The sequence below is a fragment of the Micropterus dolomieu genome, linkage group LG05 (genome assembly GCF_021292245.1).
Source record: "Micropterus dolomieu isolate WLL.071019.BEF.003 ecotype Adirondacks linkage group LG05, ASM2129224v1, whole genome shotgun sequence".
Lineage (NCBI taxonomy): Eukaryota > Metazoa > Chordata > Actinopteri > Centrarchiformes > Centrarchidae > Micropterus > Micropterus dolomieu.
This window is the reverse complement of record NC_060154.1, coordinates 23,918,241-23,931,162: the sequence shown is the minus strand read 5'-3', so window position 1 is coordinate 23,931,162 and position 12,922 is coordinate 23,918,241. Positions and strand designations below refer to the sequence as shown.

The 12,922-nt window shown below is 40.7% G+C and overlaps 2 long non-coding RNA genes across 2 annotated transcripts; one reads left to right on the top strand and one right to left on the bottom strand.

The window, feature by feature from the left end:
• Positions 1–9,135: 9,135 nt before the first annotated feature.
• Positions 9,136–12,272, bottom strand: LOC123971494. Its single transcript, XR_006825207.1, has 2 exons — positions 9,763–12,272; positions 9,136–9,615 (listed from the first exon to the last, which is right to left on the bottom strand). It is a non-coding gene; the product is annotated as an uncharacterized LOC123971494 (long non-coding RNA).
• LOC123971495 lies at positions 9,697–10,622 on the top strand. Its single transcript, XR_006825208.1, has 3 exons — positions 9,697–9,750; positions 10,303–10,342; positions 10,481–10,622. It is a non-coding gene; the product is annotated as an uncharacterized LOC123971495 (long non-coding RNA).
• Positions 12,273–12,922: the final 650 nt, after the last annotated feature.

Genomic DNA, 12,922 nt, shown 5'->3' with positions numbered 1-12,922 from the left:
CTGTTAGTATAAGAAATTATTATTAGTATTATTCATCATCACGTTATAGTTAGATGTCATTATTAATCAAATTGATCTAAAGAACCATTCCTGTTGGTGTATTAACAAAGAATGTGTCCTTCCCTCTCACATCATTAAATCATGTTTGTATTTTAATATTGTGATTTCATGTAAAACATTTGTCCATTTATCAGGTTAAAGTGATGAAGTATTTCCTTGCTGAACAGCAGACAACATTGTTTCCAAAGTCAGTAATAGCTCCCAGGTTGTGGAGAAAAGGAGGATTTGCTTGAGAACACGTGGGATATGTTCATATTTTAATGCATATCACCAAAGTTTCTACAGCTGCTTGTAATCTCATTGACACAGGTCAGTGATCAAATTGTTACTCAACAATACTTTATTTTAGGGTGTAACAGGTATAAAACCTGTGACCTCCCATGGTGACCTCTCTCATCACCATCTCACCCTTCAGCTGCAAAAAATCATACAGATCGATCTTGGGAATAGTCTTGAGAATCACACAAAACCCACTGGGATTTAAGGAAATGCATATCAACTTCCAAGAGAGGTTATTCATCATGACTGCATTCCTAATTCAAACATAGAAATATATCTGGGCCTTCTGGCCAGACCTCCTGACCTTCGTCGCCATAGTAATGGTCTGCCTGACAGAGCCAAAACACGCAGCCTGAGCAGTCCCATGAGCCAGTCTGTGTTTTCTCAAACATGCACACACACACACGCATTGGGTTATACAAACACACACATACAAGCACACTAACGCATGCGCCCGCACACATTTTCAGTATGCGATAAGAGCCCGTAGCCCTTCTGAGATAGAGGCAGGACTTTAAGTGCAGACGGGATTCCAACTGCTCACTCAATCACTGGTGTGTGTTTGCATGTGAAACACGGACAGCATGTGCCAGTGTGAGCATGCACCGGAGTCAGTTTCGGCTGAGACTTTTTTCTATTCCTCTCTGACAAACCAGTCTGACTGCACACACATCCACACACACACACACACACACACACACACACGTGTAGGTCCGTTAAAACTGAGAGGTGATTTGGGAAAGATTTCTCACGACCAGAGTGCCCCGAGCTACACTGAGTAAATACAGATTAATGATTGGCTAAAAGGGCGGAAGTGCATTCCACAGAGTTAGCCACTGATTGCAGCCACCTCAAACTCAAACACGTACTACATGCTGCAAGATTGCAATCTCTTCTGAGAACTTTGTAAGAAATTAGTTTTAAAAAAAGTAAACACTCCCACTGCACACTTACTTGTCTAGTTTGTACACATTGATTACTCATTGAGACACACGGGCTATTGACTCCTACCGATTTAAGTGTGTATAAAGGTCACCAAAACACCTACAGACATATAGTAAAACATAAAGGACACATTCAATTACCAGAATCTGTAATGTCAGACAGAAACACGGATAGCAAATCAGACACTGTATACGAGCATTGATCTCATAAATCCTACACCATGAGCTGCAGGATGCTAAAAGGCTCAATTTACAACAACAGTCCCCGCTGTCTCTCTTGGTAAGTTCAAACTATACTTCTTCTGTGATCAACGGAGCTACAGCAGGAGCAAAGTCATATTTAATACAAGAAAATAAAGGGAGCTTCAAATGGTGGAGTTATATCTACTGTCACATCATCTTGTAAACCCTTAAGCTGAATTGTACGAGATGAACCAGATAAGCTGGATGCCTCACAGAGCTCCACGGCTCCTGGTTTCCATCAGCATGCAGACGTGCTGCAGATCTGCACGCTGCACTGCTGCTGCATGCAAGCCCCTACTGTATCTCTCAAACTGATCTAACCTGTGTGTGTGCAGGCCTGCACGTAAATCCTTAGGCAGGCACATTCCCAGGCACCGCTTGTATATCACTTGTCAGAAGTTTCAGATTTCACGCTAAAAGAATTGATCGCCGTCAGCAGCCCAGCAATGACTTGGCCAAGTCATAACTTAATCTAATGATTAACTGAGTTTTCAGTGATTCAGGTTCATAAAGCACGAACAGGAAGGAAAACTTGAAATGTCCCATATCAATTAGGGGAAGTTCTTATCTGTCACACCATGGCTCATCGCTCTACATTTATTATAGTGCTGTATATACGAGGACCCAACAGCATGTGAAGCCTTGGTAACAGTTGTAAGACTTCTAATAGTTGTTAAGCAACAGCAGAGGAAGGAGCATTCACATCCTTCTCAAGTAAAAATAGCAACACCACAATGTAAAAATACTCCAGTACAAGCAAACATTTGCAATTAAAATTTTATAGTAAGTAAAACATCATCTGCAAACTGTATTTGAGTTACAAATCTAGGGGTACTGAAAGAAATCATTTATCCAAGTGTTATACAATTATATTATAATTGATAATTAATTAAAAAATAAGCAGCCTTATGGTGCAGTTATCTGAGCTAATTTTAACTACTTTACTATTGGGTATATTCATCTATATCATGTTTAACATAAATATATAATATATATGTTTTATTTTGGTTATATTTTGTATGAAAAATATTATTCTGCATAACAAAAGCTGTTAAACAAATTGTACAACATTTGCTCTCCTGAAGAAGAAGAACAGCATCAGTCGTTTCAGCAAGTGCCCCCAAAAGTGGTAAAGCTGCAGCAGTAATTGCGACGGGAGCAAAGGAGTCAGGTGCCGTTATCATAGAGAGCGACAAAGTCCCCGTATGGGAGGAGGTTGGGATGAAAACACTGGATTGTTCATTTCCTGTTTCCAATCAACGGTCAGCGTAGTATTTTTAAAGCCTGACAACGACTGTCTCATAACCTTGACCATTATTATTTTATTACTGTAACCTTAATGACGAAGTTCCCTTAACCAAGTACTTATTTGAATCCAAACCAAGATCTTTCCCTAAAACTAACCAAACCTTAACCATAGCATTGTCACGTCATAAAACAGAGATTTGCTTTTGGAATTACGTCCTCCTACCCAAATTGCCGTCATAGAGAAAACGCTTCTAGCTGCCACTCTAAAGGGCGTGGACAAACAACATATTTTGTCGTTTCATTTGGAGGATTTGTTGTTTCCACAGTGCGTATAAAGTAGCATCAAATGAAAGTACTAAAGTAAAGCATAACCACCTCAAAACTGTACAGTACTTGAGTGAATGTCCCTAGTTACAATCTCACCACTGGTCAGAGGAAAGTGCATGCAGCTTTGAGGTAAGTTGTGAAACTGACCTGGTGTTGTATGTGACTGCGTGATATTGAGCGGTGTCTGTTGTATCCACTCACTGCTTATACTGTATATAGAGACACCATGTTATGGGTTCATGTCTGTATGACCTTGACCATGTTAAATCACCGCCCATCCAGTCTTAACATGTAGTATATTTGTTATTCTCAAGCTATACTAAGTGTACAGAGTGTTTACAGTATACTAGTGGAGCAGTAGTAATATTTTAGCACGGGGCATGGTAACAAAGCCGTTATTATTCCTGATCTGCATTAGTGCCCATTTATAGTGTGTGTTCCTGCTGTCAGACAGAACCACTTGTCCCAACTACTGTTTTCAAGTTCATTTTTACCAGGAGACAAAGAGTCCATTTATCTAGAGGGAGGCAGAAAAGAGGAGGGGAGAGACAGTGAAGGGTGACAGAGAGAGAGAGAGAGGGTGGGGGAGGGAGGGTTGAAAGTTGCATGGAGAATGAAGGAAGGAGGAGAGAAAGACGACTGACAGAAGAACTTTCCAAAATAGCAGATCCTGGAATGTTGTTGGAAGGTGCCACATAGCTCCAAATATTTGTTGCTCGTTTGGCATGGCAACCGGACAACCACAATGCAAATCCCCACAACGGAGAGTCTGGGAGAGGAAACACCCAGAGAAAGAGAATGAACATTGTGATATAGGGAACAAAATATATAATTTTATAAAGGAATTGGGCTAAACAATAAGGGGGGGGGGCAGAGAATGAGAGTAAGGATTGATGGATTGTATGTTTCATTGTTGACTCTGTGTTGAGAGATGAAAGTATACGTGGCACACACACACTCACACACACACACTGACAGATACAGGTAAACAGCAGTGACTGGGGTAATACTGGGAAACAGAACAAACTGTCACTCACCCAGCACCTTCCTCCCTTCAGCCTCGCCGAGCCTATAGCCCAAAATAAACACACACACACACACACTCAAAAAAAGAAAACAAACAGAAATAGTTTCCAGGTACTTTGGACAAAATGAGCACCTTTGATTTAACAATGCTATGGTTACTCCCATAGGCTCCCATAAACACTGAACACACTTTACCTCTTGAAAAGTTGAATAAATAATAAAACACACCATTGTTTACTGTAACATACTGCAAGGTTTTGTTGCTACAGTGTTACTTAATCTGGTATGGCTGTTTGTTTTTGTGGTGAATAATGTAAGCAAACTTTAGGTATTGTGGTGTAACTGACATAAATAGGTCAAGTTGTTGGCTTTATAACCATTCACTACTTGTGCCACTGTTACAGTACATTTTAGCATTCGCCATTATTCCATAATAGTCACTTGTGGCCACATTGGCTGCTGTTCAGCAAAAGGTACAGAGCTTGCTTTAAAACAAATAGCGATTAAACATTTGATCTGAACAATGACTAAGGCATCCTGGTATGTTATATCAATTGACAGCTGCCACCCAATCGAAAATATGTATTTTCCATGGTGGTCTTAGTACTGTAAAAAGTGGTATAAAATCCCTCGACCAACAGCCAGACAACCATCAAAGCCCCCTCCCCTACAACTACAACACCACTCAATATTGATCTGTGATCGGGTTTCATAGCTCTCTCAAAGCAGGGTGGTGAGGACGATCTGTGTGTGTGTGTGTGTGTGTGTGTGTGTGTGTGTGTGTGTGTGCACCATGCACATGTGCATGAGAGGGAGACAGAAATTGAGAGAGCAAGAAAGAGAAGAGAGAGAGGAGTCTGTTTTATTTATTTTTTTTACAGTCGCACGGCTCTTGTTTCATAGGGCTGCATTCTGCAAGATCGAGTTCACTTATACTTATCATATATCCAATAAAGCCTGAACATAATTTAAGCAAGAAATTTACCAAGCCCTGAGTCACGTTGTATTTGTAAAAGCATCTCTCACTCGCTCTCTCTGGCAAGCCCATATTTATATTCTCTGTTCTTCAGTAAATGAAAAAGAACAAACTTCCATTCTTTCGGTCTCTCTCAACCACAGACTGAAACTGCTGCTCGACTTAAAAGAATCGCTCAGTCCTGTCACACACACCCCTCCCTCCCTTCCTCTCCTTCTTCTCTCTTTACTTTTTTATTGCCTCTGAAAAGCCAGGCTAGAATAACCAGCAAGTCCAAATTGCACACTGACAACCTCCAGGTTACACTTGCACACACACACACACACACACACACACACACACACACACACACACACGCACATACACACACACAGGCAGCCCGAGACATACTAAAACAAAAACACACACCTTGTGCGGTTGGTAAGGTCCCCCAGCTTGCAGAGGTAAATGGAGTGGAACAGGTTAGCATTGCGGCCATATAGTGTCCCACCTGTACAAACACAGTGCTCGATCGTGGCTAAACAGACAGACACACACACACACACACACACACGGACACACACAAATAGGCCTCCATCTGGACTGAGGCACTGGTGGGTTTTAATAGCTATCGATCATTCTCCCTGGTGACACACTCGTACACTCGCCTTCCTGTTACATGCTGAACAGAGCCAGCTGAGGACTCATACAAGTCTCTGAGTGCACACACACACACACACACACACACGCACATACACACACACACACAGGCTGCATATGTGCATACAACCTACTATGCAGTGTCAAAAAGGCCATTTACTTTGCCTACCTGTATGTTAGTGTTTCTGTGTGTTTCAGTGTGTGTGTGTGTGTGTGTGTGTGTGTGTGTGTGTGTGAGAGAGAAAGAGAGACAGAGAGAAAGAGAGAGAGAGAGGGTCCTGCTGTGGCTCACTCTGCCTTTTTTAAATGAGGTTATTTAATTTACATAATGAGGCCCAGGCCCACTCTCATAGATTAAATTACTCTGAGACAACAAATAAAAACGCATGCAGACAAGCACCCCCACAAACATACAAATCCCGGTCTATGTAACCCTTTAACTGAAGTTGTTCTCTTGCTGTAGCTGTGATAAAAAAGCATCTGTAGCCTAAATAGCAAAAGTAAAGTCAAAGAACCTGCAGTGTGCCCAAGATTACCCAGTGATGTCATTGTACACTTGCCCGAGTGAGTTACGGTGTGCTGAAAGGGTCAAAATGAGGGAGAGCCAATCGATATTCCATATGATTCTGACCAATAAATCTAAGGTGTGATTAGTCTGGGTAGTTAGCGACGATTAATTGTAAAAGCTAAGTTTTTTGTAGCTGAGGGTACCAGAGAGGCTGTCGGGAATCATGGTTCATTTTATGGCCAAATTAATTAAAACAGGAGCTGAAAAACCCCGTCAAAGACGGGCATCAAACACTCATTCCTTACTTGGTGAAGGGCGGAACAATGAGACATCACTCAGGGGGATTCAATGTGTGTGTGTAGTAATCAAACACAATGATTCCTCCCTTTACACCAGGTTGTAAATCCAGAAGGGAAAGAGGGACATTTGTCATTTAGCTGTGTCTTTCCTTTTTCATTAAAAAATGGCTGCTAGGGAATGTAATATGTCAAAGATGGGGCCCCACGAAGAAATTGAGACACAAGCCTGCGTGTGTGTGCACTACACATATTTCAGGTAAAGATGATAAAAAAGGAGGCAATCAATGAAAAAGAGAATGACAGATGTGGTGTAGGAGAAGGACAAAGAGGAAAAGAGAAAAAGGAAGGAGGTGTAGAATAACATGCTGTTTTGACAGACCAAAAACAAAACAGAAATTGTTATTGATGCATTGATATCATTGTTTTTATCCTGGAGGCTAAATTAAGGGAGATAATTCAGTCCACATCCCCGTTCCATCTCTGTCATGTAGACCAGTGTATCACCAGTGACATCTGTCAGATGAACTCATGTAGGCTACACGAGGCCACCCGTCATGTTCCAAATGTTTTCATTTCAAAGTCGATTCTATTTCACTTTTAATGATATAGGCTAGGTGGAGACTGGTGGACTAGTGTCCATTACTTTAAGGTCCCTAGGCTATTCCAACCATGTATTTTCACCATTTATTAATTTTAGCTATTTTAACTGTTTATCCATTACTTTTAGCTACTTATTTCAACAATTTATCTGTTAGCTAGCTAAGTGTTTCAATGTTTCTTCTCTCATGCTCACTAGTTTTCACACTAGTGAAATGTGGTGTTCAGGGGTAAATTACCTGAGTTACTCCATATTCTTGGTTGGGAATCACCAGCAGACAATTCATATAATTCTAAATATTACAAATACATATAATATATATAATATTATATAATATAATACTTGCTTTGTGTCCTCACGCAACACTTTTATGAGTTTGCGCCTTTACAGGCAGACCTAGATATGTACAAACACACACACACACACACAAGCGTGCAAGCTTGCTTACAGGCCAGTCGGACACACAGTCTACACAGTCTGGTGCTTTTCTTCCCTTCACATAACAGCTGAAACAACAATTGCTCTCACAGTGTAAGACTATTGTGAGTGTGCACTGTCTCAAAAGCTTCAGACAGACTGTCTCTCACTCGCTTTGTAAACCTCAAGGGATGTTCAATTTGACGTGAAGACCAAAAGTTGTTTTATTAAATGTTTTGTTACCTTTACACTTGTGCTTGTCCTTTATACTGTGCAGTGCTTTGGTCAGTCTACTGGTTTAACATTAAATGATACCAACACAAACAGAGCGAGCACTCTGAGATTTTACTGAAAAGAACTCCTGAAACAAAACAATTGGGCCACAGCCTGTTTCCATCACAGGGGAAATCCTGCTGCCTGGACGACCACTGATAGGAGTAAGATGAGAAGGATGAGACAGGGAGGGAGAGAGAGGAGGAGGAGGAGGAGGCAGGAGGAGAAAGATAAGAGAAAGGCAAAGTGTGTGGGGGTATAAGTGGAGGACATTTGGGATCCAGTCCAGAGGGGAAAAAAGAGGAGAGGCAATGTCAGGATGGAGGGAGTAAAAGAGGCAGGAGAGAGGAGGAGGTAATGATAAAAAAGTTCAGCGGGAAGCAGGGGTGAATGGGAGGAAAGGCTAAAGACTAGACAACTCAGAAGACCCAATTGTACTACCTAAGGTCAGGATGCAGCTAAGCAGGAACACAGCACTTGAAAAACATGTCTGTTTGTATGAAAGTCTATGTTGTTCATTAGTAATCTTGGAAATAAAACACAGATGCAGAGAAAAGAAAATGAAAAGGAGTTAGATCACCACTGCTATGTATACAATGAACAAAACAAGATGTTTGAAATGTGTACTGAAAAGTGTTACTATAAAGTCAAGAATGTGGAGTAGCAAGATTAATGTGGAAGAAACTCGTTCACACCCCCAACTTTAGATTAGATATATATCATTGTCTCTGGATTAAATGTCACTATGACAATTTCTCTGTTTTCAGTTTGTTTACCTAAATGTTTTGACCACAAACATTTTCTCAGATTTCAGATGGAAATGTTGATCAGTCTGTTGGTCCCCCACCTCTTGGATCCATGGCCCAGAGGATTAATCCTTTGGTAATTCTCTGACTCTTCTGCTAGAACCAACAGTATGCCAACATTTTCACTTATCCTCTGAAATATACAGTATATATCTACTTGATGGATTGGCACAAACTTTTATACTTACAGTCATGGTTCCCACTTGATTTATCCCAATGACTTTGGTGGGTCCTTGACTTTTCCCTCTGAGGTTGACGCCTTTAGTTTTAAGTGAAACATTTCAAAAACCACTACAGAGTGTTATGAAATTTGGTACACACATGTATGTTCACCTCAAGATGAATTGTAATGACTTTGGTGATTTTTTTATCTAGTTCCATCATCAGGTCAAAATTTCAATTTGCTTTGGTTAATGACCAAAAGCTAACAGTAAACTAATACAAGTGTTATGGGTGGTGTGGTGTGGGGACAGAGTGGACCCAAATGCAACGTTCAGTTTTGACAGGTTTTATTGGGAAAAGGGGGTGAGGGACTGGAGTCGAGGGAGAGGTGGATGCCGGGGAAACACTGGCACGGGGAACCGAGGAGACTGGGACTAGAGGGCCGGGGAACACAGGGTCCGACGAAGAGAGGGAGAACAGGGAGAACAGGGAGGACGCCGGGGGGGGACGGGACCGGAGGATGAGCCCAGCTGACTGAACGGAGGACGAGGGTGAGTGAACCTGGGAGGAAAACAGACAAAGAGACAGGGTTAGTGACAGCGGAGGTAAGAAATAAGAACTGGAGAAATGTGAGGATCGTCAGTGATTTCAAGCGCTTGAGGGACTTGCGGCACCGGGTATGGAGCAACGACGATCAAGCAAGAATGGTGTGGAGACCCGGGGTTGAAATACAGGCAGGGATGAGGTTGACTACAGGCAGGTGTGGCAGGCTGACGAGGTGGCTGACGAGATGCAGGTGCAGGTCGTTGGCTGGGCTCAGGAGCAGAGGGAGAGAGAGAGCACACAGGGGAGGAGACACAGGGAGGCAGGCAGGGAACAGAGAAAACCAGGGAAAAAGCAGAATAACTGATGAAAAGGAGAAAAAAAACAGGACACAACAACAAGGTAATATATTACCTATTTTCATCATCGTGCTCCTCATCAAGAGCATGTTAGCATGCTGTTAGTAGTATTTTAGTTGCAGAATGGCGTTGATCAAATGATGTAGCCTACACAGGAAACAGATGCAGCTTTTGTTCATTTCTGGAGTACAGCATAAACCATGTTATTATTACTGATTCAAATTTTTCCATAGTTTGAAAGTAGCAAAATACTTATAGTTATCTTTCTACCAATCCATCCATCCTACAGTAGTTTGCTCTTTCCATTGTACTGAAACCTCACTTCCCAAAGTCCTGAGAGCCTGCAGTTAGCTCCACCAACCAGAAATAATTAAGTAAGAACAACAAGTCTCCCACAAATCAGAAGTAAAAGACTCCTTGTTTCACTGATGGGGTTGACGCATTCAAATATTGCAGCCTGACTTCATTCATTTATATGAGATAAATTATTACAAATCCATTTTACAATTAAATCATTTTATTTGAATTATTATGAAGTTGCATGTGGCTACTTTTTGGCAATATTTCTTCATACTGTTGACTTCCTCCTTCCTAGTCCTCTGCCTCGATTCTACGACATGCAAAGACAATACTGAGTAAGTATGTATGTGACCACAAGTGACCAAATGTCCAGGCCCTGCAAGGCAGCAGCAGGATATCCCAACCCTAATGTTGAATAATCACTTAAACAGTAGGGTTCCTCCATGCTAATTTTCCCATACATTCCTCCACAGAAAATTACTTTGGCAAACTACCATGCTGTGGTTACCTCTTCATAACTTTACGCATGGCGACCAGGGAAGAAAAGCAGACCCAATTCATCCAATGCTCCAGCCATATTGAAACATTTAAGCGTTCTGTATTAAACACTATTTGAAAGTATATAAAACAGAATTTACCACGGTCTGACTTTTGCCATGGGATTCGACTCTGAAAGGGGCTTTAATTTAAATGAGATAACTTTAAATGACATCATATGTTTTACTCTAACTTTTTTCGTCTATTTGGGACAATGGGTGAAGTCATACATGAGGATCCCTGCTGTCAGGTGGTGGGCACTAGACCACCTACTTATGATTCTTTCATGTGCTTTGATTCAGAAGAAAAGCAGTCATGAATAGATTAATGAGCCAAAGGGGATAAATATTTCATAATGTGGCAGTGGAACACTGAGTGTAAACAAGCGACTAAACAACTTGTCCTTATTCTGCTTCCCCTTATTTCATCCCCAGAGTGATTAAAGTACAACAAAGTGAATGAAACTGAGAGAATAAGAAAGACCGTATATGTTTGTCCACAACATTTGGAAGGACAGACATCTGTTAACGTCCTTTAAAGAAGGTGTAGCCTACGTATGTTCATTAAGACCCACCCTAACCTTTCCCTTGTTTGACCATAAAGCAAAGCAATCTTCTCTAAAGCATTTAAATCAAAAAAGAAACTGCTCAAGATCAGTTAAATCAACCAACTAGACCAGATTATATCAAAATTTATTGATCGTAATGGTTTGACATATACAACAGTACATAAAGACAGCATTAGCAGCCATAAAAAGTCAGACTGTGGTGGCGTTTTATAGTTTCGGGTTATCCTCCTTAGGTGCCTCTTTGAGCCAGCCAGCGCCAGGGGACTGATTTACTTGTCACACAAGGGGGACATATTTAGACGTGGTGCGCTGGAGATAGTAGGCAGTAAAGCTGGCAGGGCAGAAGATGACCCAGACAGTGGGAGGGTGGGGGACACGTAAGACACACCGGTTAACCTCCTGCCATTAAACCAGCTGTGATTTCTGACCAGGGCCAGAGGACAATGGACTGCACTACACTAATTACACACATTGACATGGATAAAAGGAAATATATTTGCTCTTTATGAGAACGAACAGATGTCTGTAGATCTATCTTTAACAATTTGAAGTTAAAGCAGAAATAAAAGGTATTAAATGTAGCTTTTCAGACATGTGGTATGCAGCGGTAAAAGCAGAAAGGTCCTATTAAATCTGTATCCTAATGACTGAAGGGAAGAAAAGACTGGTAAGTAAAAGTACCCGACTCATTAAGATGGACTTGGCTCTGCACTTCAGATAAATAAGATTTACTGCATTTCTTATATATGTAAATATGCCTATGTTTATATTAACCTGCCCAGGTGTCAAATCCCTCAGCATTCACAGTGTACATTAAACTAAATGTGGGAACTGCTTTGTGTATGTGTGCTATATACGACAGTTTAAAGGGAACCACCAACCAGAGACCACCATGATATCCCAGACTGAGAAGCAAAATGACAGAACAAGAAGACTTTCCACCATGAGTGCACACACACACACAAAAAAAATATATAATTTGTTTTCACGTAACTGTTTTCATTCACTCTTTCCAGGGTTTTTGGTGCTCACAACTTTCAACCAGTTCCAACCCACAGAAATTAGCCTAAAGCTCAGATTTATTAGCTGCAGTGTAGATTTGGCATAAAGTAACACTGGAGAGTAGAAGAGAACACAACATTGTGGAGGTCATTTTAATTTACTCATATCATATAATATTGGGAATTTGAAACTGGTTAAAAGTGAATAAACTTGATTTGCAAAATAGATTACAGGAGAATTTGTATGAGCCATTTTATTTTACTATATCACAAAATGGTATTTTGAAAACAGATAAACTTGAAAAAGCTTAAATGGCAGAATATAATAGAATTTTGTGAGAGTAGCCTAATTTCTTACTGTAGCCTATCACATAATAGCTCTAATGAAGTTAACTTGAATTGAGTGTCATTACCATTTAACCTACTGTGTTATGGCTGTTATAAATCCACATTATCGTGTAAATATGTAGTAAGGGAGAAGGGAATAGGCTAGTGTCATTTACAATTACTGTAAACATAAATATGAATATAAAAAAATGAAATATGGGATTTATTTATCATTTTATAAAATTAAAAGCTCACTTGCTTTAAATGGCTTCTATGAGGTTAAATTAAAGACTTCGACCTGTATAAAACGTTTCAGTAGGCTACACACAAAGTGTAATAAATACAGACCGAAAATAGATGTAGGCCTATCGTAGAGCTGTTTCACAACAAGATAATTGGTGAGAAGAGAGACTCAGCGGGAGATGTTGTCCTGCGCGCTGTCTGTCCCGCCACTGACAGTCGAGCGGGTAACCACATATTCA